At 37.7% G+C, this 17,072-nt stretch overlaps 1 protein-coding gene across 4 annotated transcripts in view; it reads right to left on the bottom strand.

Annotated features, from left to right (window-relative positions):
* GRB14 (growth factor receptor bound protein 14) overlaps positions 1–17,072 on the bottom strand; it is a 108,467-nt gene that overhangs the window by 43,213 nt on the left and 48,182 nt on the right. The gene's annotated exons all lie outside the window — the stretch shown is intronic.

Here is a 17,072-nt window from a genome sequence, read left to right as displayed (position 1 = left end):
GTAATTTATTCCCAGATATACTCAAGTAGTAAACCTAGGGAATAGAATTAGACTTTATGAAGATATTTCTCCTTTTCAGGTACGGAAATGTGGGTGAAAACTAGCTAAATGTTCAAGAAATCCTTTTTCTTTTCTCTCTTGCAATTAGTTGGGGCTATTGGATTGAGTTTTAGTCAATGGAATGCAAGCACAGCGAATGTTGCACTTCCAAGCCCATAAAAAACTCCCACATATTGTCTTCCATTCTCTTTTGCCACCCTTCCACTGAATGGAATGGCTACCAGGCCCTGGAGGAAAGAAAAACCATAGGACAGGCCGGGCATGGTGGCTCACGCCTGTAATCCTAGCACTCTGGGAGGCAGAGGCAGGTGGATTGCTCGAGGTCAGGAGTTCGAGACCAGCCTGAGCAAGAGCGAGACCCTGTCTCTAGTAAAAATAGAAAGAAATTATCTGGCCAACTAAAATATATATAGAAAAAATTAGCCGGGCATGGTGGTGCATGCCTGTAGTCCCAGCTACTCAGGAGGCTGAGGCAGTAGGATCGCTTAAGCCCAGGAGTTTGAGGTTGCTGTGAGCTAGGCTGATGCCATGGCACTCACTCTAGCCAGGGCAACAAAGCGACACATTGTCTCAAAAACAAACAAACAAACAAACAAAAAGAAACCACAGGACAGAATAAGCCTTTGTCCCTAAGTGACCACACAGAAGATGCCTAACTAAGAATACCCATATGGGACTCTGACATGAGCAAGAAATAAACTTCTATTGTGTTAATTCACTGTGAATTAGGACTTATCTATTAGAGCAGCTAATGTTACCCTAAATTATACATAATTAGAGTTTCATATAAAACATTCTCCTCAACATTTACCAAGCTGTGCTCTGTGCTAGAATTTCCATTATTAATTGTTACATTAGATATTAATTAAATTAATTACAGGATAAATACCTACGACAATAGTAGAGTAAGATCAACAAACACATCCACAAAAGTGGAAAATGACTAGAAAATTAAAAGAATATATCCATTCTGTCCTATCTTTTTTAAAGTTACACTTACTGACAGTGCAATGAAACAGTTGCCCTCTTACAATGACAGAGGTGATATAAAGTGGTAAAACTATTTTGTACATCTATTGGATGGCTTTGGCTACCAGGCACCTACCATCTACTCTCCTCTTTGGACAGTATTCTGATTTCCTTTTAGAGCACCATCATCTCCCTCACCAGCAGCCTTTGTTCCCTGGCAGCTCCATGCTCAGCTCAGTGATAATGTGTTGGAGCTGCTGGAACTGGCTTCCAAGAGCTGACTATTAAACATGCAGGAGCTGTGCAAGCCAGGCAGCTTAAAATCAGCCATGGAAACCGGTAAATGCTACAAATAAGGTCTTTTTTAAATTTTTATTTTTAGAGTCTGGTTATCAGTGCACCAACTGCCTCAGATCTAAGGTGGAAGATGTTGTCTAGATTGACCCATCAGCCTAGAATCCCCCAGACAACGGTGATTGTTTCACAGATGGGCACGTGACCTAATCAGAGCCAGTCAGAACCAATCTATATTATCTGTTCACATAACCATGGAATGGGCTGTCTTTTCTACTGAACCTACACCCGTGAAGATATAAGCTGGAGCTGCTACTGTTCACAAAGAGAGCAACTGAGGGCAAACGGGGCCCATGTGGAGTAAGCCATGCTGCAATGGACTGAATGTTTGTGCCCTCCAAAATTAATGTGTTGAAACCCTTATCCCAAAATGATGATATCTGAAGGTGGGGCCTTTGGGGGGTAATTAGGTCATGGGGGTAAACCCCTCATGAATGGGATTAGTGTTCTATGGCACAGATCACTCTGTGATTCTATCCAAATAAGACAAGCACTTACAAACCACTCTTCATTAGTTGCATGATTGGTTCCCTCTACCTAGAAGATGCTTCAATGCTCCACCCACAACAACATGCTTTCTTTGGCAAATTTCTATTTATGTTTGCCCAGTTCCAATGCAACCACTCCAGAAAGTCTTCTCTGACAGCCCAAGGCTTTGTAATATGCCTCCTTTATGTGCTCTTATTTTGTTATTTTCTATTTGCATGTCTTTCTCCACAACAATGCTAGCAAGCTCTTTCAAGGAAAATCTTTGTTTATTCCCATTTATCACCATTTACCATTGTATCACAGGCACCCATCCCAGGGTGATGCATGACTTAATAAAAATCTGAGGAGTAAAGGAACTCTGAACCAACTGCAAAACCTGTCACAGTGTTTTATACATAGTAGGCACTCAAAACCTATTTGAAAATTTAATTTAAAAATATTTTCTGCCATGAAAATATTTATGCTCAGGAAATTAAAATTCTTCTCAATGAGGAACAGACATACAATTTTTCATCACAAAAATTCCTAGGTAAAAACTGATTCAATACGGCAATTCTGAGTTTTTAAGTCATCGAGAAAGGTCATAAAAACACATCGTCAAAATCAGATGCATTGTCTCTAAATTTTCACTTCATTTATTTTTTGGTTAACACATGTAGTTCATGTATTAATCAAAGATACCCAGATCTATCTGGAGTCTCAGTGTTTCTAATGTTTGCCTCTAGGTAGGCTATTATTCTTAAGGATGTGTCTTCAGTATTTGTATCTGTGGTGGAATTCTGAGGGATGTTGCTCTGGTTATAGCTGACTGGACCAATCACTGGTGGGCATTCCTGCTGAAAGCAATGTGAAGATGACCACTCCTGAGAGGACCAGAGGATCTGACTCTGGAACTGCTCCTTCATGCAGAGCAATGATGAGTCACCATTTCAGTTCCCTGCTACACATTCCACACCAGGAAAGGGGGAGTTGAGGGAGATTGAAGAATGACCTGGTGGCTGCTGAAAAGGTTCTCTGCACCTCCTAACTACCCCTATGTGTTTTCTTACAGTAAACTCTCATCACCTGGGGTAACAGAAGCGTGCCTCTTATTTTGCATGCTCTCTTATTTCACAGAAGCTAAGAAAGTGAAAAACTAGAGACATTCTAAAGCCTAAGCCAAATTCAAAAAGAGGGCAAGAATAGAGCAAGAGGTAAAGCTGGGGAAAATAAAAATGACAACTACACAATCAGGAAATGCCACTATTTTTTCAGAATGTGTCACAGGCAAATTTAGAAATAAGTTGCCAAGAATTGAAGCACACAAATTTAGAGGATCTAGGATGACTTAAATTTCTGCAATAGATGCATGTATTCATTTTTAAAATGAATAACACCTGCTGAGAGCAAAACTTAATGTTTTTGTTTGAAATCCATTTCAAGGCCTTATTTTTTTAAATCCTATTTAATGCTGACACTTGTCCAAAACACACATTCATCTATGAATGATAAAATTATGTTTAGGTTGATATTCCACAGCAGTAAATCCCTGTCATCTCATCTCATATCTATTCAGTAATTATGAATGTTCCTTATACTACCAATGGCATGCCCTTGTTTAAAAGTTTTATTTTATTTCCCCTTAAAATATGTGAGAAAGAAAAGGACAATAGAAGCCTTAACTCTCTAGTGGAGTTGAACACACCTCCTGCCAAAAGTATTACTACACTAAAACTTCCTATTTAAGAAAAAAGTCAATTCATCACAAATACTACATGACTGGTATGGGTTAAACTAAGTTAATGACTTTTGTGATCAAGTAAAAACCAAAGAGCAGAGCTGTTCTTAAGAACCATTAGAGCAAAATATTGGTATCCTGCTGTTTCCTCTACTACTGAGAGATAAAAAAAAAAAAAGTTGAAGTTCATATAATCATGTTATTTAATAAAGGGCTATTATGCATTTTCAGTTCAGTACACCCAAATTCCCATCTTGCTTTATAAAGTGAAAAAACAGGGTGAGTAGAATATTATTCACATTGCTTTACCTACAAGATTATTTGAAATTGTACACCAAAAGGAAGAAATCCTGCCTGGACCCTAAAGAAGAATACAAACAAACTTTGTGTCATCAATGGATTGAAAGTTAACTAGCAAGAGAAACACGGCACTGCTAAGGTCTACGTGTAACATCCCACTGGCACAAACATAGCGCCCATGGAAGGCCAAAATAGTACATACCAGCTGAGTTGGAAAGTTGGAAAGCCCTTCTGTGTCACTGTAATCCTCACAATCAGAACAACCTTGGCCTTTGGAGCAGCTTACAGCTTCAAAAACTGCTCTAGGAGCATATGGCATCTAGCAATGAAAATTTATAATAATACATGGTCACAGTAGCCCTTGAAGGGACATGCTGGAATGTGGGTGGAGCACATCTCTGTTTTGGCTGGCATGGTATCAAGGCACGTTTATACACATTATACATCAACTCCTCCCCTAGACTGCTCTCCATAAAAACTAAGTGGAGGAAAGAGATTAAAAAATTAACATAAGCCATTTTTAAAGCAGTAGACAAAACAATGTTAAAAATACAAGAAGAAATGGGTACCTTTTAGGAAAAAGCTTGAAGCCCCAGCCTCTAGACTAAAAGAGACAAAATACTTAAAATGTTATACAGCAAGTACTATTTCTAAAATAAATGAATAAATACACAAACAAAATAAAGAGAATTTGAAAGTCAATTTAATATGTATCACTTTGCCCCCAAAGTACACTTAGTGTTTCTCTGCAACAATCACCTGAAATTCTGATTCTACGAACACATTATTTGGAAAGCCCTAAAAAAAACTGGCCAAAGGCTAAGAAGTCAGCCATTCTCCTCCTCCCTTTGACTCCAAGCAATGGGATGGCATGGAGTAGCCAGTTCCTTTTTCAGTCTGGATTTACTCTATTTGAAATGAAATCAGGGTTGTTGACTGGTCATTTGACAATGGTCACTTTACACCTTCCATGATTAGAAAGTAATTAATCACACCATAGGTTTGCCCCACTTTTCCTTTAATTTTCAGAGGAGAGAGGAAAGAAGAGGGATTGTCATTCAGCAGGCAAAAAAAAAGAGCATGGATTAAGCATATATAAATGAGTAGAAATCCATAGGATAAAGTGAGAGAAAATTAAAAAAAAAAAAAAAAAGAAAAGAAAGAAAGAGAAAAAGTGAAAAAAAAAATGGGGCCCTGGTTATTCACGGTTACCTTCTGCATCTAAGTTTCTATTTTAGGAAAATTTTAATTTAATTTTCAAACTAATTGAAAACTACCCATTTGACAAGGGATTAATAAACAGAATTTATAAGGAGCTCAAACAACTCAATAGGAAAACATCAAATAATCTGATTTAAAAACAGGCAAAAGATCTGAGTAAACATTTCTCAAAAGAAGAGACATACAAATGACCAACAGGTATATGAAAAAATGCCCAACATCACTAGTCATCAGAGAAATGCAAGTCAAAACCACAATAGGACATCATCTCACCCCAGTTAAAAGGGTTTTTCTACAAAAGACAGGCAATAATAGATATTGATGAGGATGTGGAGAAAACGGAAACCTCATATACTGTTGGTAAGAATGTAAATTATTACAGCCACTATGAAGAACAGTATGGAAGTTCCTCAAAAAACTAAAAATAGAACTACTATATGATCCAGCGATCCCACCACTGAGCATGTAACCAAAAGAAAGGATATCAGCATATCAAATAGATATCTGCACTCCCATGTTTACTGCAGCCCTATTCACAATAACCAAGATATGGAATCAATGTTAGTGTCCATCAACAGATTAATGGATTCAGAAAATGTAACACAGTGGAATATTATTCAGCTATAAAAAAGAATAAAATCCTGTCATTAATGACAACATGTATGAAACTGGAAGACATTATGTTAAATGAAATAAGCAAGGTGCAGAAAGACAAATTTTGCATGCTCTCACTCATCTACGGGAGCTAAAAGCTTAAAAAATTGAATGTACAGAGATAGAGAGTAGAATGATGGTTACCAGAGGGTGGGAAGGATAACAGGGAGAAGAGGACAAAGTGGTTAATGAGTGCAAAAATACATTTAGATAGAATGAATAAGATCTAGTATTCAGTAGCACAACAGGGTGACTATAGTTAACAATAATTATTATATATTTTAAAATAAATAGTGGATTTGAAATGTTCCTAACACAAAGATGTGATAAATACTTGAAGTGATGGATACCCCAGTTACCTTGATTTGATCATTAAACATTGTATGCCTATATCAAAACATCACATGTAGCCCATAACTATCATGTATCCATAATAATTAAAAATAAAATATTTTTAAATAAACTAAATGAATCCTAATTAATATTTAGTTTTTAAAAATTTAGATACCATATTTATTTTTAAATACTATATTTAAATAGGATCTTACTATGATGAAAAGCATATAATTTTTTTAAAATATATAAATTCATTAATATATATCTATTAATTATACATGTCATTAATATATAGTTAAAAGAAAATAAAAATTAAGAAACAAGGCCCACAGCAGTCTGCTCTGAACTATGTCTCAAAGTGGAGTTATTTCTATAGTGCTTTAAAAGTTTATCATTCAACTGCAGTAAAATTACAAAGCATCTTCTAATGTTTCAAGATTTTTTTATTTATTATTTTTAATAGATAGGCAATGTATCTAAATCATGTGAAATAACTTTTATACCAAGGTCAGAGTAGCCCTGGACTTTTACATTCTTCTAAATAAGGAACGCAGTGCCCTAAGATAACAGGAGACAGTCCTAGATATTTTGAATTAAGCAACTCAGTGTGTTCCCTTGAAGGGAATGGGAAGCAATATGGTCATTATCACTTATTCTAAGTTTCTAACAGTGTTTTAAATTCTTTCAAAAGACCCTAACAGCTCAAGAATACCTACTACTTTCTTATTGCCGTCCTGTATTATTTTGCTAGCTCTCAAATATTTACTAAAAGCAGTACAGTAGATAGTTTAGAGATACCGGGCAGCAAGAAAAGTCTTCAATTCTCTCCATCAAGAGAGATATTCAACAACACATTTTACATGAGCATGAACAGTACATGTTTAATTAGTTGTAAGATAACTCAAAACATATTGTCATCAATATCAGAATTACAAGAACTGATTGACACAAACAGGTCCATTCCTTATATTACCTGTGCCTCCTTTCAACTTTACTCTCCACAATCTTTTCCTGACTCTAACCACATTTTTTTCTCAGTTTCTTGAAAGAGCCTTGCTCCTTCCCAACACAGGGCCTTTGCACACACTGCTACTCCTCCTTCAAACACCTTCTACTTCTTCTCCTCCCTGAGATCTCAGATAAACCATTATTTGTGTGGGGAAGCTCCCAGTTTAGGCCCAGGCCCTTTGCTGAATATATGCATGTGTGCAACTATATACTTACTACCCACCGCCCTCCACTACCCAGAACACCGCATGCCACCAGGGACTACCACAGTGTTTGCTTCCTCCCACATCCCCAGCACAGTGGGGGGGCACACAGTGACAGCCAAAACTATCCTTTCAGTGATGAATGAAACCATCATGAATAACCCTGTGTGAGACAGTATTCGAGGTTCCCAAATACTAGTGCTGAAACCCCATGGAGTTTGAAAAGCACTAGGAGAGAAAGGACACACATGGACCAAAGAGAAAACACAGGCAAGTTTTCATAAAATCTGTGAAGTGAACAAAGGTGGATTAGGTGACTTCTGTGGCCCATTTCATGTCTGGGATCCCGTGAGAATTAGAAAAGAAGGTAGGAAAACATCTGGGTGGGACAAATATTATGACCAAAAATACCAGGGAAGAAAGTGAAAAATAGTCAGGAAACAGTAAACAGATAGGTCACTTTGCTGAGATCAGAAGGACTAAGTTGTAAGGACAGGTGAGGAAACACAGTGCCAGGTGGCCTGTGGAAGGGTCACCTTTGCCCAGGACTGCTGAACACTGATTTCCATCAGGGCAAACTACCAAGGAGACCACCACGACAGGCAATACTTTTTAAGATAAACAAATGACAGGGTACCTTTTCAAAAACGTTGTCAATATATTATAGAAATCCTAAAGAATTACCTTTTAATAATTAAAAAATGACAGTTTAACATGAGGATTACAAAATGCTAAGAGAATAAGGATAAATAGCCACATGTTGACTTATTCATTTAGGAAAGGGTTCAGCTACAAGTAACAGAAGATCTGCCCCACAATGGGTTAACCAGATTGAGGTTTATTACTTTCCCCCATTTCAAACCAGGGGTTTGGTGAGGCAGTTCCACTGAGTCCCCACTGACCAGTGCTCTTTCTCTGCTTCCACAATCTTTTGAGTCGTGGCTCTTATCCTTAAGGTCACAAGATGAATCATCCCCACGCCACCTCTGTAAAAACTCTGCCCTGGGATAGATTTGTATGTGATTACATTTCTACCGGAAAACTACAGGGCATGCCTGGATAGAGATGAACAGATTCGGAATTAGAGGACCTGTGTTAGCGGGGACCCATAGAGAGCTTCCAGAAGTTCTGGATATGCATTCAAAAAGCAAGGATGAAGTTTTATGTTATATTAGTTTCCCATCCAGCATGAGGCTAAAGAGGGTCTAATGTGGCCTCACTACTAGAAATGCCCTCAACTGGGCATGAAAAGGGAGTTAGCATTGTCACACCAGACAGCCTAGGGCAGTGATACTGCAGAACCAACCCATATCTAGGCTTCCAACACAGACAAGAAAGACAGCCTGCAGGCCCGAGGAGGCTCCACCGGGAACATCTCCTTAAAGCCCCTCTATTCAGCTTTATTCTCCTACTCTGTTCTTTACCCTTTCTGCTCTCCTTGTGTCAAGAAGCTAAGAGCCATGGGACTGTTCCTTCCTTGGGCTTCCTTTCTTCCTGCAGTGTAGAAAGAAAGACCCTAACTAAAGTGAGGGTTCAATTTTACAAAGGGAGAAAATGGAAGCCCTTTTGGTTTGCTCTATCATGTGGCAGAAAAAGGGTAAAAGAAACTGCTCCAATTTCATTATTAAAGAAGGCAAGCATTAAAAACTAAGTTTAAAAATATCCTAATCTCTCTCTCTCTCTCTCTCTCTCTCTCTCTCTCTCTCTCTCTCTCACACACACACACACACACACACACACACACACAAAGTTATTTTAAAGACTAAATCCAATATGAATAATAAAGAGAGGGTCAAATCACAAATTCCACACTAATGTTTCCAATGACTTTATCAAAGCAGTGTTCTCTGAAGCTTCAGCGTTCTTAAAACTCATGCAACTCCTGCTAAGATGCCAGCGCTAATTCATCTTTGAAATGAAAAAACCTTCACAAGTGCTAATGCTTACTCATATTTAAAGCAGAAAACCACTGGCCATGCTTATTTTGGACACGATGTTATACCAGTATCTCCTTTCAGTCTTTAAGCAATAGTTTGTTCCCAGAATAGCCATAAGACATGTCTAAGTGAAAAAGTTAAAAACTGGCTCACAAAGTGAGAAAAATGAATAAGTTGGGAGGGGTGGAAGAAGTGTTTAAAAGAGAAAAAGGGAAAACATGAGGGAAGGAAAGATACATTTATCAGAGTCCAAGACACACCAGACTTATCACAACTATGTAGAGCCGTCTGGCATTACTTGAAGCACTTTCAGAAACTTCCTTATTTCACCAATTTTTAAAAGCACACTTTTTCACATTTAACTTCTCAAAAATTTGTATGTAACTTACCATCAATAGTATATTATAGCTTAATTGTAAGTATACCAAATAATGATGCTTCTTGTAATTTAGAGTGCTATACAATCAATGAAACATACTATTTAATATGTTCAATCTTTCTGGGACATTGGGGGTATTCTTTTACAAACTTATAATGGCATATAAAACATTACTTTCTAGATCCTAACATTCCCATGCTGTGACAACATTAGGAACAATTGATTTATAACCATTTTGTAATTTTACTTTTCCTTCATCTTTCTAAATATTTATTTTATATCAGTTTAAAACATGTATAGTATGTAGTCCTATAAAAGAAATAGAATCAATACTATTAGAATCATAAAATACTAAAGGTTAGAAGTGTTCTTGAAGAACATCCACTGAAATCCTCCCATTTTACAAATGAAGACACTGAGGCTGGGATCTGCGTTGCTCAGGGACTTCCGGCTGGTCACTGGCCAAGCCAGCTATGAACCTGTCTCTGTTTCTTACCTGATGCTGTGTTCTTTCTTCTCTGCTCATCCAACTTTTCTACATGACATTTGGATAAAAGTACTAGATAACTAAACACTAGAACATAAATATATGTATATGTCCCAAGGCACCTAGCTTTTTGAATGTCAAAAAAAGCTGTTTCCTTTTTTCACTTTTCTCAGCATCTTGCCAGAAAAATTGTAAATACTGAAATAGCCAGCAGAGGGAGTCTTCATTTATCAGTTGGTGCAAATAGAGAAAGAAAATACCACGTTTTGAAAACTACAACCTTAACATTGTTGACCCTATGGAGTTTCTGCTAGATACAAGCTTGTAACAAAGTTTTAACTTATTTTTTAAAATTCTTAACTATTTGAATTTTTAAAATAATGATTTCTACATCTTAAACTTCAATAAGAAGGATTTTGTTTTGGTATGTATGTATATAGACACATACATACACACACACACACACATACACACACATACACACACACATCACCTCATGAGGAATCTTTCTTGGGACTCAAGCTCAAAGTTCTCTCTGGGATTTAGCATAGTGATGTCAAAATTTTTCTTCATATCTTGATAGAACTACCTAACCTAATTTAACTTCTGAAACTATAAAATAATATTACTGATATTTTCCCAAACACAACTGAATGAATGTATATGCTCAAATATGCATGTCTGATTAGGAGGCTTAATCACTTTCTGACAGTGCTGTTCTTGCCAAAACAAATTCTGAATTCCTCTTTTAGAACTGTCTTAAGAGCAAGCATTTTTAATATCCTACAGGGATGGAAAATCTTTATCCTTTCTGGGGTTAGTATTTGAAATTACCAAAAGTCTTGCTTCCTTTTTCTGCCAAAAAGAGATTCTTATTTTCACGATTGGGCTTAGGGTACTGGGGCATGGCCAGGAGAGCCAGCCCTACAGAGTGCCCCAAGCAGGAGTCTGAGACTGTTCATTAGCCCAGCTATTTTTAATCAGCCTTCCCTGCCAAACGTGGACCAGGCATCATAGTGTATGAAATAATATGAGGCCCAATGCCTGTTCTCACGGAGGTTCAGTCCAGGTGCTCATGGAGGATGGGGGACTCTGGGGTCCGCTCTGTGATCAGATCCTAGACCACCAGCTCACTATCAGTTACATGTTTTAGATTCCTCATACTGTAAAATGGGTAAAATGCTGGCAAACTGATAGCACTCAATTAATGTTAAGGAATGTTATTATAAATTTTTGAAAGCAACATAAGGCATTTGTAAGTAAGTTCCCAGAGACCCCTACAGTCCTATGTAGATCTAAGAAACTGACCTGTTGGTTTAGTCACTATGTCTTACAGGCAAGACTGAGCACACAGCAAGGAAAAATAACTAGGAAGGCAAAAGGCAGATAGGCAGAAAAGGTAAGATTTGTCCCAGGAGTAGATAATGGGTGAGGGTACAAAGCAGTGCAGCTGCACTGTGGGGACGGGCTCCGTGGCGCGTGAGCCCCGGCGATTCTGAGAAGCAGCCGCGCGCCGGGTGGAAGAGGCCTGCATCTCAGCCTCGCCTGTCATTTATGCGTGGGTGCTTTGGGAAAGACGCTTGCCTTCTCCAAGCCTACTTTCCTCATCCAGAAATGGGTTTGGCCACCCATCTTGCAGAGTTCTTCTGAAGATTAAAGAGAATTATAATCAGTGCTGAACACACCATAGCTGTCTGTGCGGAGGGCAGTGAGTACACCAAACTGCCCACAGCAGCAAGTCAGAGATGCATAAGGGTAAAAAACAGGCCTGACTGGATGGTTTTTCACCCCAAAAGATAAAATTCAGCAAAAATAAAGCAAAAGCAACAGAGAAACAAGTGTTAAGAAGGAAGTGTCAATATCGGTCAGTATCTAAAGAGCTCAATCTTGTTTTCACAAAAATTGTGTTTATCCAACTAATGGTAAGTACATGCCAACTCTGTGCCTTCTCTGTACTGGGCATTGGGTCCAGCAATAATCAGAAGTGACAAGTCCCTGCCATCATCTAGCTAACATTCTGGTAATACCTCTTGTCTACTGAAACAAAGTCTTAATGCTAGGTCCTCTTTTATCTCTTTCAAATACACAACCCAGAAGTCTGCACCTAACACTACCTAGGATATTGAAAGGAGGAGTCATTAACCACCTATCTTATTGTATTTAAATCTACGTTCCCAGATTTTTAAAAAATCATCAGCATATAATAATTGAATCAATTCTTTAAAATTCAAATTAGAGTCCTTCTAAAATTACAGAAAGGGGCTGGGCACAGTGGCTCACACCTGTAATCCTAGTACTTTGGGAGGCTGAGGCAGGAGGATCATTTGAGGCCAGGAGTTCAAGACCAGCCCGGGCAACATAGAGAGACCTCATCTCTACAAAACAACAAAAAAAATTGTAGTCTCAGCTACTCAGGAGGGTGAGCCAGGAAGATCACTTGAGCCCAGGACTTTGAGGTTGCAGTGAGCTATACTTGTGCCACTTCTCTCAGCCCCCGCAAGAGAGTGAAACTCTGTCTCAGAATAAAATAAAGTTACAGAAGGGGAGCAGTGGGAACAAGGTGTATCATCTTTCTCCTCCTGTACAGATTATATGACAGAAAACCACTTTTTGTTTGACTCATTTGCTATAAGGAAATTTTTAGATAACCACTTTATTAGGATAGGGTACAGAAAATTCAAATTCTTAGTAAAAGGGAGATTTTAAACTGTTTATGGACTAGTAAACATGCCATTTCACAGGTAGGGAAAAAAAAGGAATTCATATTTACTGGGTTTTACTATGTGTCAAGTACTTCTAAATATTTATCCTGTTAAATCCTCATAACTACTCTGTGAGAGAGCATCATTATCACCAAGACAGAGAAACTGATTCTCAGAAAGGTTTAAAAGAATGCACCCAAAGTCACACCACTGCTTAATGACAGAGCTGACCTCAAACTAAGGGATTCCTGGCTCTAAAACACACAAATAATCTCTACCATATCACATTTCCTAAAAACATACTTCTCAGGAAAGGAAGCATTTTGTGAAAATACAGAACCTATTCACTTGTATGACACTCTTCCTCATTGACTGTGCAACTAGGTTACCCTGTATAAAAATGAAAAAGGCAGAATACACATCAAGGTTTAGCAAGAATGAGAACTCTGGGTAAAAAGCAGTAACAATACCTACTAACACTTCCCCATCACCTTCCATGCAAGTCCACCGTCCTAACTCAGGCCACCATCAGCAGACTTCCATTACTCACTCTCTCACCAAGGAAATCTGCTCTCTCCCCACATACCACATCTACTATCCCCTCACAAGTAATAGAATAACTTTGCTCAAAAAGCATAACCATATTCCATATCTGGCATCACAATCATAAAAATCCAAGAAACAAATATTCACTGAATGCCTAATTCATTTGAGGCACTTATGGAGAATGCCAGTTGCCCACCAACAGCCACCCTTCCCCTCTTCCTTCATGATGAATCCTGATTCTGGTGAGAAGGGAAGTATGCTGAGCTCGAGGCCTGCATTTCCTGACTTCTCTTGTATCCAGAGTTGGCCACATTTCAGTTAGCCAGCAAGATGCAAGCAGAAGCTCCTAGTTATTCCAGAATGGCATGTTAACGTGGGATAAAACTAGCCAGCCTGCCCTTGGTCCTTCCCATTCTCTAAGCCAAGATTGTGAACAGGAAGATTAGATATTTATACTTACTTTCCATACAAGGAAAAAGATCCACACTAGTACAGATAGAATAAAAAACAAGGAGTTTGGTTGTCTGAGGACATTGTAGGGCTGCTATGTTAGCTTTGGACTGATCCTTCTTTCAAAGTAAAAGAAAAATAAATCTCTTCCCTCTTTAAACCACTATCCTTTGAGTTTTCTGGTTACATGAAATTAAATTCTGCCTATAACTAACAAAGCACTTTATCAAAAGATCTGTTCCCTTAAAACATTAACATCTAGTTGTTGGCTGGGCGCAGTGGCTCATGCCTGAAATACCAGCACTCTTGGAGGCCGAGGCAGGAGGATCACTTGAGCCCAGGAGTTTGAGGTTGCAACGAGCTATGATGACATCACTGCGCTCTACCCAAGGCAACAGAGCAAGACTGTCTCAAAAAAAAAAAAAAATTTAGTTGTAAGACCAAAAATAGACAAATTTTGAAAACCAAATGGTACAAGATATACAAAAATTTTAAAAAGATATAAAGAGAAGATTAAAAGCCATATTTGAAAAACCAAGAAGCATATTAGCTTTGAATAGCTAATAAGACTGAAATATTATAAAAGGTAATAATAAAATGGATGTCACAGGGCTGTAGTTAAGGAATTGATAAATGAGTAACAAAGGCATATCCACAGATACTTAATCGAGACACTGTGAAGATAAATGTGAAAAGAAAGGGTCTTAGAAGGCTTCTAGGATGAGAACACACAGAGCCTGAGCTGAGCCTTGGACAATCGACAGCATTTGGGAAAGCAAACATGAGCTCAGGGTTGTCTGTAGGCCACAGAACACAAAGATACAAACCTTAGATGCTGTGGGAAGCACGAAGAGGAAAACTGCCGGAGCAGGGCATTCAGGTGCAAGCCGAGAGGCAGCAGGCCCTGAAGCATAGTGAGTGCTGATAAGTTTGGATTGATTTTGTACATGTTTAAATGTTTCTGGGGAAAATAGTGATATGTTGATATGAGACTAAGTTAATTTCAAGAATACATATGCGATATGTATTCTTTCCTCCACAAAATTGTTTTTAGAAAATCAGAGCAATGATTCTAATTGTACTGAGTAGAGAGGGTTATAACATAAAATATTCTCTTACACGTATGGAGAATTAGATCTTCACATAAATGGCATTGCTCCATATTATACTTATGAATTTATAATTTCCGAAAGGATTTGAATCTTAAGAAAAATATATCATAAACATAGAGAGACCCCCCTTTTCTCTCAGATTTCAGAAGACACTTCAGGATCTTTTGTGCTTATGAAAACCTCTTGCAGTTATAGTATAGGTAAAGAATGAAAAACTGCTTGCAAACAAAATTTAAAAACAATGTTAATCTGAGGGAGGGATGAAACATGCCTACCCACAGAATCAGGACAAGAACATTTGGCCTTCTGATCTTGCAGCCTTCTATAAAAGAATATGAACTTTATATTGTACTTAATTTATACTTTACAGTGATTGAATCTTTTGTTAACTCTCTGGGACCTTAAAATGTTTTCTCGATGTAATGTGACAATCCAGAGTTCCAGGTATAAAGTGTCTTTCCATCTCACTCCCTCACACACATGCGCAGCTGCCTACAACTGCTTTCGCTCCTGAATAAAATGTTTTCTGCACTAGCGCATTTGGGAGTTGGTAGAGGTGCAGAGGAAGATGAAACAATTTGCCTAGGCTAATTCCGGACTTGAAGCTGAATCGCAACTATACACACCAAAAGGCAATTTCATTACCATATGAATTTCAGGAGGTAACACATATCCAGGAGAAACATACTGGAAGTCACAAGATCTAGATTCTATTTCTAGCTTTGCCATTGACCTTCTGGGTGACCTTGCATAAGTCACTCAACACCCAAGAGACTCAGTCTTCTCATTTGGAAAAAAAAAAAAAAGGCATGACCTAGTGTTTATCTGAGGAAAATGCTGTGAAGTAAAAGATTCCTTCAGAATGTTTACTAAGGATGTGATCATTTCTGAGGGTTATGATGAAACCGTCTTTGCTGGAACCTTGATTCACTAAAATCAGGGAAATGAGATCCTAATAGAATGAGAGGAAGTCAAAAATTTATTTTCCATTTACTTGATAGAGAAGCTACCAAAATATTAATACCTTGTTTCTCAAAGATCAACGTGTACTTGCTCTGCTACAAAATAGAGCTACACCACATTAAGGACCATGTTTAAAACTCAAGTTCCTAATCATTCCTAAGAGGGTCTTATAGCCATTTGTATTATACACACTAGCTGATAAGAAAATTACCCCCTAGTGCTATTGAGCATTTTCACAAATGTTCTCGGCCTTTCAAGTGATTAGGATTCCAGTTGGTAAATTATCTTGCAAGAGACACTCATTCAGGATGAGCAAACTTTATGCCAAATCTGTGGAAAAAGCACCTACCTTCTTGGGAAAATGAGAAGTTGCCCCCAATATACTCTGAGAAATGCTTGTACTGATTTAAAAGATTGTTTTAAATTATGGCATATGCAGAAAATAAGTTAATTTCAAGTGTGGAATAATTTCCTATCTTGAAAGAAAAAAATTAGCCATGGTATGGCAAGAGCAGATGGATGTTTTTCAGTCAGAAAATACTCAATTCTTAAAAGATATGAAGATTTTCAAAACAATCCAATAGACAAATGGGTCTTTTGGGGCTTAAAATGTCAGAAGAAAGAAACAGCATAAGTACTTTCAGCAAATAGTGATGTGCTAAATTATACAAATTTTTAATATGTGTACTCACTGAAAAGGAATAACCATGGATTTGGGTTTAGGGAATTTTGACTTACATAATTATTATCATAGGAACCTAATAAGAGGCTTATTATTAAAAAAATCAAGAGAAATCACAGTGATGTGCCCATTGGCAGCTCAGATCTAACATCAATAATAATCACAGCTTTTCAGAGTAATCTTGTTTTGCTACTTAACAGTCAGTGCTAGAAGTTATTTTCTAGCCAAGTTTTACTCATAACCAATCTCCCCTAGATTAACTGCTCAAAGTCCTTGAAAATGATAGCAACCTTTCCTAATGTTGTACACTCTGTCTAAAAAAATAAGAAATGGTTTAAATATTTTACTGTTACCATGAAAATATAAAATATATTATTTGATTCACAGAATTATAGATACAAATAAGATGAAAGAGATCATTTACTGAAAACTCTTCAGCTATTATTGCGTAGGTGATGAAATAAAGATTCCGAGAGTTTTAGTGATTTGTCCAAGGTCACACA

This window comes from Lemur catta, chromosome 8 (assembly GCF_020740605.2).
Source record: "Lemur catta isolate mLemCat1 chromosome 8, mLemCat1.pri, whole genome shotgun sequence".
NCBI lineage: Eukaryota > Metazoa > Chordata > Mammalia > Primates > Lemuridae > Lemur > Lemur catta.
Note: the sequence above shows the minus strand (reverse complement) of the source record. Positions and strands in the feature narration are given on the sequence as shown.